Consider the following 16,424-nt stretch of genomic DNA (forward strand, 5'->3'; position numbering starts at 1 on the left):
CCATGTAAATCTCATACGGCTGAATCCACAAACAGAAGATTTTTGCAAATTGAAGTAAGTTTGATTGGGAAGGACTGAGTGTGTTGCAGAATGGTCCATTGAACAGCTAGACTCCATTGGGGAACATGCATAAAATAACATGCCAAGGGAACTAAGGTTATGGCTATTACCATTGAACTGAGAGACTGCATGATCAGTTTGGCTGGAGGGGTAGGTTGAAGAAGAATTTGTTGAACCTGATCCATGACTGTATCTACATGATATGTGGGCAGAGAAACAGTCTGACTTACTGGATTCAGCTGAGCACTGATCAACTCCAGGCTCTGAACTGGTTGCAGTTTTGATTTGGAGAGGTTGCCTAAAATAACTAGTCTTTGACAAAGTTTGAGCAAATAGTCCCTTGATTGATCTAAGAGCTCTTGGTTGGGTTGGTGAAAAGCTAGTTGTCTAAGTAAGGAATTACCCAAAATCCTTTCAGTTTCAGGTGAACTGCCACCACTGCCATACATTTGGTGAACACCCCTGGGGGCTGTGGTGAGAAAAAAGAGCAGGGCTCTGAACTGGTAGTCACTGACCCCCTAGCCAAAAGTGCAATATCTTCATGAGTGTTTGTTGATTTTGATGTGATAGTATGTGTCCTGAAGACTGAATGAGCACATCCAATCATCCTTGCGCAAAAAGGGCAGGATGGACTGGACTGTAATTATTCGGAACTTTGACTTCTTTACAAATAAGTTAGGTCCTCTGTCTTCTTTGGCAATGCAAAGAACCTTGAGTAAGTTCTGAATCCTCTCTGATCTGGTGGAACCTTCTAGATGACTATTTTGTTTAACAGTTTTTGAATCCCTAAAGCTACCACTTCTTTCAGAATGGGTAGACCATCAGGAAGCTTTCTTCTCCTGTTGGTGGAATCTAGAAAAATGGTATGAAATAACCTCTGGATATTATTTTTAGCACCCAAAAATCTTTTGTTATAGAAGTCTAGGCATCTGGGTGTAAGGACAAGCAATACCTACAACTGCCTCCAGAGGCAAGCAATCAGGCAACCTTCAAGATTGCTGTAGGGGTCTGTTTGGAAAAGAGTCTCAGAAACCCTGCTTTTGTGGGTCTCCACTGCCATTAGGATGGCATCTTCCATTTGAGCTCTCCACTCTGCCCCTGGAAGAGGTGGTGGATTCTGGAAAGACCCCTGGGATTTATGAAACCACATATTCTTGCCCCCTCTTTAATTCCAGGAAAAGGATCTTTCAGCAGTAGAAAATGAATCCCAAGAAGCAGACAGGGTTTTTCCTTCATGTTCACTGTACAAAAACATTTCTTTAACAGAAGGGCCAGGCAAGAGCATTCCATCAAAAGGAGAACTGATGAAAGAAGACTTGAAGGGCTCCACAAAATCATATAATCTCATCTAGGCATGTCACTGGACAACAATGCCTGAACCAGCAGCTGATATGGTTCTTTCTGCAGCATGGGATATCAACCTCATGGACATGTTGGAAATGAATAATAGAGTGGCCAGTTGTGAAATAGACCTCTTATATTCCTTCAAAGACAAGCACTCTTAGAGGGATTTGGGCAGATCCTTGGTCAAATTCCTTTGCAACCTAGTAAAGTGCACTAAATAGTTTATGGACCTCAGAGCAAAGGTCACTGAAGCAAATTCTTGCTTTCCAAATCTGTCCATTGTCCTAGACTCTCTATTAGGTGAATGGAGAGAGTAGCTCTGTTCAGCCAGATCCTTTTTTGTGGCTGATGCCACAATGACAACATCAACAGAAACTCCTTTGGTCCAAGGGCATCTTTTCTTCGGTGGTGCCAGAATTTTATCTGGGTATCAAGGAATTAGTTTGACAGAGTCCAGTTCCTTCCATGCCAAGTAAGAGAGTAGGTAGATAAGCTTATCAGCCAGGGAGTCACCCAAGACGTAGATGGGTCGGAACCAAAAGCTTCCAGAAAAACTGATTCTTCTGGGGATGGAGTATCTGAACACCATCCACACTTATGATTATGTATATCAAGGATGTCGCTAAATGAGACATCATCTGGTGGAGAACTGGGGACCCTTCCTCTTCCTTGAAATCAGTATGATGTGTGAGAGATTCCATAAGGAAGCTACATGCATCTTTTTGTATATGCTCTTATGAGGAACCTCCTCAGTGAGATGCTCTGAGGAGGTATCTAAAGAGAGGTGAATTTCTTGCAGAGAAGTGGTCTGGATGCTAATTGGTGCCAGTTGTCCTGAGGAGTAGGAGTAATGGGATCAGGGCTCAGACCCACAGGGGGAATAGGTACAGGATCAAAGGAGAAGAGAGAGTGATTGTATCTCTTGGTCAAGAGAAGACCCTCTCCACTACCTTGAAAGCAGGAAGACTGGGAGAAGCAGTAACCAGTCTCAGCAGTGCCAAAACCTCTGAAGCAACCAAGTATCAACCCTGTCCCAATCTATGCCTTGAGGAGGGAGCCAGACCTGAGCTGTTTAGTGCCAAGCTCCAAGGGGCAAGGATGGCTCCAACAATATCAGTGTAGACCCTGGCCCCCCAGACCAAACACTGATGCTACAGCTCTGGGACCCATCCTGATCCAATGGAATAGGAACATAACTAGTCAGGAAAATTCTTGGAGTCAAAGACCTGGCCATCTTCAGACCTGACATCAACTCTTGCAGGGCTCTCAGATCCAGACTGGAGAAGGAGATATGACTATGTGGGAATTGGAGGGGAGGCTCAGTTCCACAATTATTAAAATATCTAACACTAAGCTCCTGAGGAGGATCTCTGTTCATATGAGATGGAGGTAAATGATATCTGGGGTATTGTGAGTTGACTGAGGCATTATGGTAGAGGGTGGAGCTCAGGAGTTGGATCTGTAAGTCTGTGAAATGTGGCTGAGCTTAATCCAAGGTCAGATCCATAACCCATATATTGAGGAAGAATGAAAAGGACAACATCAGACAGAATGTTCTTCCATCAGTCCCTTAGATCTGATTCAAATCACAACAGCTTTCTAATAAAATTAAAAAAAAACACATCTCCTCAATATATATAATTGCCAATACAGTACTATCATCACTTCCTGTTTCTTGCTAGTTCCTACTTACAAATGAAGGGTCATTATAACATAAACTTATAATACTCTTGTATACTTTTCTCTCTATGCTGAATCTCTTCTCTCAATTTTAAACCCTATATCTTTTTCTTACTAAGCCTGTCATTATTCTCTTATTTCTTCTTATCACTCAGAAAAGAGTACTTATTTATATTTAACTATCCATGCCATTTCTCCTCTTCAACTATTCTGCCTAACTATACTCTATTCATATCTTCCCAGCTCCTAAACAATACTGTCCAGAGTATTTCTCTTACATCTGTTCTCACCTCCTGTCTTTTATTTTTGAATGATTCATATTTATAAATATGTTAGCAGAAATGGCAATTTTAACATGGTTTCAAACCCTTTTTACTAAATCTATTCTCATTTAACTCCATAAACCTATTCCTGTTGTAGCATAATCTCCATTTTAAAATTCGTCCATTTCTATATGTACATTTTGAATTTCTTTTATTACATTTTTATTTTTTAACTATCTAAATTACTCAGTATATGGCAATTCTTCTTAATTATCTGTTTAACAGTTTTTGTTTGTCTGTAATAATCTAAAACCATCCGTATATAATTAGTTCCAAGCTCTAAATTATTCACATTATTTAACTGATTCTCAGTATTAAAAATGGTTTACCTCTATATGTGTTGTTGTGTGACCATTTCTTTCATATATAGAATACCTTTAATGCTATATTCTCTTGTTAGAAAGTCAAAATATAAATCATCCAGATATGTTCTAAAAATAAACTCATCAGTAATTAAGATAGAACATGTATACATCCAAATTATAATGATTTTTTTAATAAAGATGGAGGATGCATACTTGTCCATTATAAATAATTATTTTAATAGTTTTTGCATAACTATTCTTTTCTTCTGAAAATTTATTTTTTTGTTCAAAAATCTTTATTAGTATTTTATATAAAAAGAGACAACAAAACAACGCATATAGGCAAGTGCCATCAGTGAAACAAGGAAGCTGTATATGGTACATACTAGTATAGACAATCATAACAATAACAACAAAAGAAAGGAAACAACTATTTACAAAAATGGTAGTTGCCTAAGAATATAAAAGGAAAATACAAGAAGTCTTACACAAAAACAGGATAGAGGCTCTAACAAAGAGATAATAGGAAATAGAAGGAAGGGGGAAAGAGTTGCTGTCCCAAAATCTGTAAAGTACCCCTCCGTTGACAAAAAATGTCAAGAATTATTGCAATATATAATCAAATAAAATACTGCAAAATTCAGTAAAGCACAGGTATTCATTTCAGTTAAGAACTATGAATTAAGTATTCGATCGCTATTTGTTTAAATCCTTTTCAAATGAGTATATTTCCAGTTTAGGGTGACATAAAATTTAATTAAAGTAAAAAGAGTTATTAGAATGTAGATTTGTAGTTTTGTCAAACTGCACTCCAACCATATTAAATAAATTTAACCATTCTATTTATCCTTTCTGTCAATACTGCAAACTTCAAAGAGCTGACCTTTTTCACATATTCTGGAATTGTAAGTGCATCTGTATGCTCTGGTGCTCTTTAAGAGTTAGACTACAAAAAATGGGATATGAGGAAGTCTACCCTTTCCTGGGAATTCACTATATTGCATATTCCCCACCTGGTTTGAAAATGTATTTTTAAAATGTAAAAAGTCAGTGGTCAATGTCAAGTAATCTAAAAAAATTATCCATTTCTGTGCACCCCAATATAAAAATGTCACACACAAACCTCTTCTAAAAAGTAAAGCATTTTTAAATGGGTCTATATCATAACATCGAAGTTCTCTAACATTGAATGCTATTATATTGAATCCTAAACACCGAAGTCTGAAAACATTGAACAGTCAGAATAGCAAATTTTTTTCCCAGGGAAAAAATTTGCTATTCCGAGAAACGTACACACAGCACAAACACACACAAAAAACAGCCATCCACACACATACACTTAAAATCCTACACCTAAACCTAAACAAAACTTTACATATACTACTAGCTATCCACTTACCTTAACCCGACCCTAACCCTAAGGTCCGTCACTATCGCACACTCACCTCACCTGCATCCTAACCCTAACTCACCTAACCCGCCCCCTAACCCTAACCTACACACAACCGCACACTTACCTGATCTGCGCCTTAACCCTAACTCACCTAACCTGCCCCCTAACCCTAACCTACACACAATCATACACTTACCTGACCCGCGCCTTAACACTAACGTCCACACAACCGCACACTTATCTGACCCGCTCCCTAACCTTAACTCACCTAACCCGCCCCATAACCCTAACCTACACACAATCGCACACTTAACAGAACCCGGCCTGTAACGCTCCAACATATCGAACTCTGAAAACAGCGAAGCCACAGCAACGGTCCACCAAATTCTTTCCCTGGGAAAGAATTCGATGTCCTACACCTTCGCTGTTTTCAGCGTTCGACATTACGGGTTTGATATTATAACATTCGATCTTTGTAAGATTCAATGTTATAATATAGACCCTTTTTAAACACATTAAGGCTGCCAAATATAAAATTATCTTCCCAAACTGACAACACTAAATTAGCAGGCATGCTGGCAAATGAAGTGTCCATAGCTACTCCCTTTATTTGGAGATCAGAATACTGGAACAAAAAACACACTATTTTAAAGCACTAACATCATCAGTTCACATATACTATTAATCTCTAACCTGAAAATGAAGAATACATCATAAAATGTTCTCTAACAGACTGCGCTCCATAACTGTTTGGTATAACTTGAACAGTGAATCAATATCTAGGGTGCCCAATTTAAATGTTGAACAGGTATTATCAGAAGTCCATAATGCTAATTTATTTAAAAAATTCGATATATCTTTAATATAGCTCTTTACTTGAACTAATGCTTGTTTAACTGTAGATTCTTAGTGTATCGATATGGGCTCTGTTATCCAACCCCCAGATGAAACTATTGGTCTAGGTGGGGGTTGATATAATCTTTGTGGATCTTTGGCAGTCCATAAAAGAAAGATATGGTGGGATGTGCCAAAGAAAAGAAATGCAAAATTTCCAAACTAGGACATTCATTCAGATACATGTTTTTTTTTCAATTACTTCTTTATTTTCCTTTTAGAACATGCACAGAAAACAACTAGATGTGATATGACAGTAACATACTTAATGTTTGTTTATATAAAGCCTGAACCAAAGCAAACTCACAATAAAATATAACAGAAAATAAGTAGAACATAACACTAAAACATGATAACCAATATACACTATATACAATAATGTGCCATATTGAGGTTCTCAAAAGATAATATACTTATATGACCTAATCAATTACTACATACATTTGTAATACAAACAAACTTGTCACATGAACAATAACGTTTGCACAGACAATTGAAATGCACTGAGAAAGTGCATTCTGCCTAACTTATAACAAAACAAGATCGAGGAGGGCCTTCCAATATTGTAGAAAATACGGTCGTTTATTAGGGTTGGTTGGATTCAACTTATGTGCTAAAATATATGTGTATGTCATTTGTCTGAAGCTTGACCATGAACACTGACTCCTGTCCAATTCTGAGTGATGTATAGTTTTAGAAATGAGAAGATGGCAACTAATACATGAGGTTTTAATTTTGGGTGTTTTTTGAAGTGATGTCCAATAGTGCAAATTCCCATGAAAGAGTGGATTTTTCATAAACCATGTTTTCAAGCCTGGCTCTTAGTGAACACCAGAGTTTATATGTACAGTTACAGCTCCAGAAAATGAGAAATACATCTGCTTTCTGGAATTGGCAATATGGACAATCACAGGAGATTTTTGCATTGAACTTATTCATATTTACTGGAGTTAATAGGCTTTATTATAAATCGTTATTTGGATACAAGTAAGTTTTTATAGGGAGTTAATTTCAGAGTAACTCTAATGGCTTGAAGTTTCAGACTATCAGTGATCCCAGCATTTTATTTCATCCAGTAATCTGACATTATAATGGAAGATTGATACCTGAGCTGAGTAGTCAATTTATAAGAGTTTAACTTTTTTTTAGATAGAAGTAACATCCATAATGTTTGCATGTATGTGCATTGTTATCCTGAATTTCAAAATCTTTTGTCAATGAAACTGATAATTCTCTAACTTGTCTTAAAATGATGATGTATCTCCTTAGAATGTTTAAAGCCTTCCTTGCCTCTTCCAAAGACATATTCCTAAAAGCATAAATGTCCCATAGGTTTTTCTCTCTAATAAGAAGAAACATGCTTAAGTTTAACATTTCATTATTCAGTCTAATTTTGCTGTTTTGATGAAATGTTTGCAGCATCCAGAATGCTTTGTATAAATCCAGGGAATCCAGAGGTTTATGCAGTCTTAAGATAGAGAACTTTAACAAAGTATGGATTTATATGTTTTAAGACTATATTTATTGAGGAATGGTTGGGCCTTTGGGTTAAATTTACATGATTTAGTATAATTTTACCAAAAATATAACCAAGACGGTGCCCATTCTTTCTTTTTCAGACTGAAATCTAAACTTTTTATAATTCTATTTGCACATATAATATCATAATATAGACTAAAATCAGGTACTCCCATCCCTTCATTTACCTTAGGATGAATTTGTTTCTGGTAACTTATTCTAGTCAATTTAGAATGCCAAATCTTCTTCTTTCAGCTTTTCCCAGTTAGGGGTCACCACAGTGGATCACCTGTCTACTCACGATTGGCAGTGGAGTTTTACAGTGTCTAGTTGCCAGCCCGATGCCCAACCTTCCACTGAAGGCACACACATGCACACACTCACACCTAGGGCCAATTTAAAGTATCCAGTCCACCTACAGCATGTCTTTGGGATGCGGGAGGAAAACAGAGCACCCAGAGGAAACCCACATGACCACAGGGAGGACATGCAGACTCCGCACAGAAGGCACCCCAGCTGAAGATCAAACCGGAGAGCCAATTGCTGTGAGGCGGCAATGCTAACTGTTGCACCACCATGGCTGCCCAATTTAGGATGCCAAATAAATGTTATTAAATGCACATTAACTTTCTTGAATAAGTTGCTATTAGTTATTATGTTAGAGACCTTGAGATGAAAAAATATCCTTGGGAGTATGTTCATTTTGATAATTGCTAATTTTGAAAGAAAGGATAATTTTAGAACACTCCATCTCTGAATGTCTTGTTCTAAATTTGAAAGCAGTTTCAAAATCTTATTTTGAAGAGCCCTTTTATTTTATTGAAAAGAAATATCAAGGTATTTTAAAGAGTGATTGAGTTTTATTTCTGAATCCAGGAAAAGTTGGTTTGTATAATAAAATTAATTTAATAGGAATATGGAAGACTATTTTATAGTTAGACAATTCTGAAAAACTGTTAATCGAGTCTAATAACTTATTAAGGTCAGTATTTGCTAGAAAAAAATATATATTCAGGTAATCAGCAAAGGCTAAAAAAGTGGTTTTATTGTTAAATAAATTTGGAATAAGGTGATACATTTTTTGTTTTATGAGGAAGAAAAGGGGTTATATGTATAAATTGAAATGGTGTGGTGATAATGGGCAACCTAGCCCTGTTATAAATATTTATCCTTTTGGAGTTTGTTTTGTTAATAAATAAAGTTGTGCTTGGATTAAGGTAAAGGGTTTTACTTGAATATTTAAAACTTTTCAGCAAGTTAAAATAAGGTAAGACTGCAAACAAAAAGCTATGACTCACTCTATCAAATGCTTTAGATGCGTCTATCACAAGTACATATATTGGGAGTTTTTGAAGACTGCAAAGCTTCATTATTGTGTCCAAAGTTGGAGTATTATCACAAGTTTATCTTTCTTGTATGAAGCCTGAATGCTCAGGAGAAATAATGCTAAGAATTATCTTTTTTAATCTTTTGGCTAAGATTGTTGCTAGGATTTTAATATTGATTAATGAGAGATATGGGACTATAATTAAGGCAGTTTTCCTACTGTTTTTATCTTTAGGGATAAGAATAGTTTTAGAATTGTTTAAATAAAGGTCTGAGATGCTCTTGTCTATTATATAATTAAAAACTAGTAGTAAATGGTTTACTGTCCTTTCACTAATGTTTTATAAAATTCAGCCATAAAGCCAGCTTGGGAGTATTTATTACCAACAAGACTTATTGCTTTGATAGGGGAGATGAAAGAAAATCATGTTGAATTTGGTGTATTTTTGGTAATACTAAACTGTCTAGGAAAAGAGCACTTTCTTGATCAATAAAATTATATTCTTGCTGTCCATACAGTTGGGAATAAATGTCTTCAAGTAGTCCCACAATTTTTAAGTTGGTAATATACAGTTTACCAAGATACTCTAGATCTGTTATGGTAGGGGCCTTATTTTTCCCATTTATTATTCTGGCTAAGATGTTTGATGGAGTTTGAGCCCATTCTGCAAAACTAACTAAAATTTTCATTTCTTGGAATGAGCATTGTTCAGAATGGAGCAAGAATAGATCTGGAGATTATTCATCTGTTTTTCTCGCATTGGACTATATTTGTATTATAGTTTCTCTGCAGTCATTTTAATATTAATGTTAAATTGTGTTTCCTTTTCGCTAAACAGTTTTTTATAGTATGATGCTTTTTGCATAAGTAAACTTCTAATTTGAGTTTTCATATTCTCCCATTGCACATCATAAGTAATTGCAGAAGATGCTATTGATTTCCTCAGGTCAGCTAATAAGTAGTTAATTTCCTGTTTGACATCACATTTTTGTAGAAAATTTGGATTTAACATCCAGTTGCACCCCTTTAATGCACTTTTAGAAATATTTGACCAGGATAACATAAGAGTAATTTCTGAGTGGTCTGAGAAAAATCTAGGTTCTATAAAAAACTTGATTTTCACTCTTAGGAATAGGTCAGAGATCAAGAAAAAGTCCACTCTGGTCCATGTTTTGTTGCATGGGGAGTAGAAAGTATACGTAGATACATTTGCATCCTTGTCTCAAAGATAGCAAGGATCAATCAGATTGTAATCAGTTATAAGGTCTAATAATGCCGTAGAAGCATGAAAGTTGTAGGATTTGTTTTTAATAGTTCTATCTCGAACAGGGTCTGCTGAAGAGTTCCAGTCTCCTCCTATTACATAATAATAATTGGGGAATAAATATAAAATGTTGTACAAGGACATAATAAAGTTCTGTTGTTTCAAACAGGGACCATAGATATTCAAAAACAAAAGTGGTTTATCAAAATTAGAGTTTATTGTTGTAAAGTAACACCATCTGTGATTACTATCTGAAACATAATGTACAATTTGTTCTTTAAATGAGTTTTTAATTATAATTGCCATCCCACCACTGTTGGTTTTATAACCTGAAGCAATAATTGCTTTTATCCATTTTCTCTTCATGACTGGATCCCAATTATCAGGCATCATATGGGTTTCCTGAATAAAAAATATTCCTGCTAATGATTTGTATAGTAAATGTAATAGTAATTTTCTTTTTTTAATGTCCTGAATACCCCTAACGTTCCATGAATCAATAATCCACATTGATATATCACTTTTACTAGATGGTTTTAATACTGGCAGATAACCAACCTTCTATTTTGCTCTAGGCCTCTCCTTTTATAAGGATGGTAATAGCTTTTTCAATGTAACATCACATTAAATTAAATAGGCAGAACAGTGAGTAGGTACTCTTATGGCACTTAAAACTCTCAGCTCTAAACCTGTGCCTAACCACTAAACCACTAGTATTGTGAGAGTCTCCTTGGTTAGGATAGAGAGGTTTCTTAATATAAGAATACATAGAAATAAGCTGAGATCTCTTACCTCTCAAGTTAATATAATTAATAAAATTTAAAACATTAACTAGCCTAACTATGCAAGCCAAAATGGGTATCCTCAATTCTGCACTCCTAAACTATCACAGCTTAAAGTAGCCCATTAGCTAAATTGATGTTTTGGGACTGAGCTCTCAGGCATACAGTTATTATTTAATTTTGTCAACCTCTGAAAGACCAATAAGTTAAAAGACTAAGTTAGCATGACATATGTGCGACGTAGAAAACTGCATGTGCTTAAGTTCTAGAGAGATGCTAAACTAGGCTAAAAAAATGAAAACAAAAAAATACTATGTACACAGAAGGTATAACAGACTGTAGAACAAGGCAATATTTTGAGACAGCTACAAGACATCTTACTCTGTTATTTAAAATGATTAACAATGTTTTGATTTAGCCTATTATCACAATCTTTGGTATGCTATAACCAGCTATGGCAGCGTCACAAGCTGTTGTGTAAAAAAAAAAGACACACTGCCACTTTACTTCAGATAGGGTAACACTTTTCTTATTTACCCCCAATTTAGGTATTCAACAAATCTTAGGTGGTCACACATCAATATATTAAGGCAAAACACCAAGGACCAAACCATAAAAAATATCTTAATATTTATGCTCAGTAACACTCAATAACCTCAAATTGTAATAACAAAATCACATGAATAGTAAGTGACTGCACAAGACAGATTCAGAATTAAGAATATAGCCACAGCACTACAGTTTTTATTATGTTCATTATTTTTCCTTTCTCGTTCATGCTCTTAACTTGGATTTAATCATTTAACTCCTGTAATTCAGCCAACTTCTCCAGCCCTAATAACACATCAGGTATGTTACAGCTGCCAAAACTGCCATTAGAAGAATATTGCGACTTAGCAAAGACATAATAGACTACTGGATAAATAATTGCCACTTTATAGCACTGCAAGACACATATTTCAGGTGTTCTGCCTCATCAAGCATAATAATGCTCATTTACTGAAAATGAAATATCTCTTGTATTTAAACAGTCTGAAAGGAGTCCCCAGTGAAGAAATATAATGTTTGATATTGCCGATGCAGATCTACTACATCCACCGGTTTAACTGTCCAGGATCGTTGGTTACATCACATTCAATCAGAACCGTAAAACAAGGAAGTAAGTGTAGTCAAAGTCTTAGTTCAAAGGTCATGGTCTTGCCACTGTTACCCGATTTGCAACAACTCTTAGACTTAAAGGTTCCTTTCCAACATCGGGAGATCAAAATGGTGACCGGGGTCTAATTATTTATTTATTTATTATTTATATCAAAGGATTTTGAGATTCAACTGTCATATTTTACATATATTAAGCAGTTATTGCTTTAATTTAGGTAATTCTTTAAACACCTGTAAGAAAGCTGACTTTGTTTCTTTGATAGAGTCGATGATATATTTTTTTAACTTTGTGCTGGAAAGACAACATGCTTGGGTACCTCATCTGGAATTTCACTTTTTTCAAAATTAAATAAGAACAAAAAGGTGCTAATCATTGTCTTTTCTGTTTAACTGGATAGGTTAAATCTTGTGAAAAAATTATGTTGCTTCCACTCTGGTGTATACTTTTCTTTTTCTTTGCCATTGATAGAATGTTAGCTATGTCTTGATGGTTTAATAACTTGACATAAATTTGCCTGGGTTTATTAGGAACTTGCAATGAATGGGCAGCTCAGTGCACACTTTCAATTAATATGTTATTGGCTGCAGGTGAGTAATCTAGTAGACAGCCCAGTATTTGCTTGGTGATTGTGGATGTTCGTAGCTCTCTGGGAGTCCTCTGATCAGAATGTTATTGTATCTACTTCTCGTTTCTAAATCTAGTAATTTCTGCTGAAACTTCTGAATGAAATTTATGTTTTTCTTTCGCCAGGATTTTGTATTTGATTGTTTTTTATTTAATTCTCAGCAACCTTACTTGTGTTAATTCCAGTCAATAAGCAATTTGATTAATAGTGTTACCAAAAAGTTTTGAACTGCCATTTGTAGAGGTTGTAGTACTGATTTTATTTCTTCCAGGTGAGGAAATTGTTCTGACTTCATTTTTGAAGTAGATTTGAGAATTTCTTATTCTTTACCCATTCTTGGTCTTTTAATTGTCATATCCTTTTCAGGTGATGTTATAGCTGAAAATTGTGTTTTAGTTGTTTGTGCATGCATACCTTCTGGTTCAGATGACATCTCAGGCTGAAGGTAAAATTCGGGTTTGAGAGTAAAACAGGCCACTTGCTTCTATATGTTTGTACTTCTAGGAGATAAGCTGAGAAGTTAAATTAATCTTCCAGTGAAAAGGCAGAATATCTATATACTTCTTGCTGGAAAACTGAATTGTACTAAATTATAAGAAGCTCCTTGAGAGAGAGAATTCATTGAGATAAAGGCTGATTGTCAAAGAATTATTTAGATAAAGTCAGCAGCCATGATCTTATGGTGCTCATAGGATGCCTGCCATCTTGCTTCAGATATATGTTATATACCTGATCATTCATCCAACTTCAGACCAGTAACAAGTGGAGTACCACAGGGTTCAGTCCTGGGTCCTCTCCTGTTTGGTATCTACTTCTCTGAAGTACAGGCTAACACAGAAAGTCTTTGGCTAATGAAGTTCGCAGATGACTGCAAACTAGGAGCCATAATCAAAACTCCTAGCAATGTGGGCATCCTACAAAAGGGCCTCACTGAGACAGATGCCTGGTGTCAAAGCCATGGCCTCAAGCTCAATGTCAAAAAGTGCATTGTCATCCCCTTTGGTAAAAAACTCTGTACCCATGAACTACAACATAGGTGGTAGTATACTTAACACCGAAAGTGTGATAAGAGACCTTGGGATACAGGTGGACAGTAGTCTCTCCTTTGATAATCACATCGCCACAGTAGTCAGGAAATTCTTCTACGTGGCACACCTCATCACAAAAGGTTTCTCATCCAGAAAAAAAGAGGTCATTGTTCCCCTCTGCTCATCACTCATTAGACCCATTATAGAGTACAACGCCCCTTTTGGAAAGGCCACAGAAATACCTCACAAAGAGGATTACCAGCCTCAAACAGATGCCCTACACAGACTGTCTCAAAAAACTCCAGCTTTACTCCATCACATATCGCCTACTCAGAGGTGATCTCTGCCTAACATACAAAGCTATGTCAAACCCAGAGCTGTTGGACATACTCCACTTAAAGAAATCCCAATCCCTCTGAGCTACATGCTCTAGGGACCTAAACCTTGTCACCACAATAAACAGAACATGCCGGAGGGATAGATTCTTGTCCCAGAGACTTCCCATACTCTGGAACAAACTACCTATCTATATCAAACAAAGCTCCTCAATAGCCCTCTTCAAGAAAAATCTTGATGACTGGATGGGAAATAGGAAATTCACCCCGGGGATCACTTCTGTGGCTCTGCTCGACAGTGGCACAGGAAAATAATTTTCCTGGGTGGCAAAAGCCAGGGTACCTTTTTGGCTGGGCTTGTATAGGCCCTAGGGCCAATAGCCTAGTACTTACCTATGAACCTATGATCTTACAATTTCATTAAATTCATATTGATGTATTCCTTACATTTATCCATTTGTGTCAGCTGTTGCTATACAGTTTCAGTATATCTACATTTAGCCATAATTACTATGGCACCATCTTTATCTGCTGATTTGATAACAATATCCTTATTATTCACAGGTCTGTCTAATGTTTTTTCTCTGCTTATGACATGTTATTAAATTTGTCAGTATGTACTTTCTTGTTATTATGCATCATATACTTCATTCTCACATGCTTTATGGAATCCATTAATAACAGAATCTAACAGGTATAACTTATTTAGTTTCTTGAAGGAGTTACTTTGTACTTCACTAGATGGAAATAACAGTTTTAAATTTAATTGTGTGGTAAATAGTCTAATATTATTCAAACATGCATATAAATATCCATTACTGGCGGGTAAAAATGTTAATACTTTATTTAACAAACACAGTTAATGTTGAGTAAGTTGATATGTAGAGATGTTATACAAAGTATTTCTGTCTACCTTAAGTCAAGGCTGCACATCTGCGGGCCATGATAGTCTCTGGATTTACTCCTTCCTCAACCACCTTGTTTACTTGTTTTAAATCTCTTCTGTTACAGCACAGGTAGAAGGGATGAAGCTAAAGAACTTGAAAATTGCCCATCTATCAGGTCAAAATCTGTTATGTCATTTGTATCCGCATGAGGCAATACTGACTCATGTGACACAGTATTAGTTAATTCAGTTCCAAAATTTGCATGTAGAAATGGGCAGAATTTAAAACAGAAATTGTGTTACAAACAGAATAGATTTACAGAGTTAAATGAGAATAGATTGTCAAAAGGATACTACACTATGTTATAATTACTATTTTTATAAATATGTATCATGTCCTGTTACAAAATGTGTTGCTTTTATTTGCACATACTTGCTAACTATGATACAAAGATTGTGGTATATATTGCTATTTGTGTGACCTGTCAAACAATCTATATAAGTACATGCAATAGAAAAATAAATGAATGAACAGGAGGACACCTTTCTGGTATAATAAAGAAGAAAGAAATTAACATCCTGTATAAACATATCTTTGATTAAGCAGAAAATCACTCCTTTAAATTCCCTGTATTGTAAGTGGTGTATGGCAGTAAAAGAGGGGGAAGTATAGTTACAAGAAAAGAAAATATAGAATATAAATAGAGGTCTATGTTTAAGACAGATCAAATGCCAGGTTTAAATAGTAGTTATAACATTAAACCTCTGCTGAAGATGTGTTCTTTAAAAGGACACTATCTGTTTAAAAAATTCTGAATTCTATTTGTGAACATGTCACTATTTAATTTATTTAGTCATGTGTAGTTGGCTTACTCTGTTTTGTATTGATCTGATGAACTGTGTGAAAGTTTGAATTTCTGTTGTTTATTAAAATAATTTGAGAAATAATGCCCTTGGATTCTCTTTTGAGTCACTTGTTTGTTTTTTCATAATTTTGCCCACCCAGTGGAGTGATGCTTGGGTTTGTTACTCACTGGGCCAGGCTGGTATCCAGCCATGGAATTTACCCTCCCTTATGTAGCATTCTCCATTATCTCCTCATTGTCTTACCCTCTGCATCACAACTTGTCAAACCTCACTGTGCATGTGTCCAACTATTCTTACCACCTTTTGTGTGTATACCCTCTATGACTACGTGTCTCTATTCTGCATTTGGTGGACTTTCCATTGTTACTGGGCCCTCTCTTCTATCCTATCCAGTCCACAGCCTTCCATCAATACCTTCTCCACCAACCCCTTTTTGTATCAATTATAAAAGGAAAGTCATCACCCAAAAAAACAGTTAACATTCCTTTCCTTATCCACCTTTCATACATGATGAGTAATCTTCTGTGTTTCTGTTTGCTTCCTCTTCTTCTTCCATTTTCTCCTTTTTTTATCCAACCCATTTCCTCCATATTTGTGTGATGAAATGGATGTATCTCTTGTTCGCTGTTCCATT

This window comes from Protopterus annectens, chromosome 4.part1, assembly GCF_019279795.1.
Source record: "Protopterus annectens isolate FY-2018-M chromosome 4.part1, PAN1.0, whole genome shotgun sequence".
Classification (NCBI taxonomy): Eukaryota; Metazoa; Chordata; order Ceratodontiformes; family Protopteridae; genus Protopterus; species Protopterus annectens.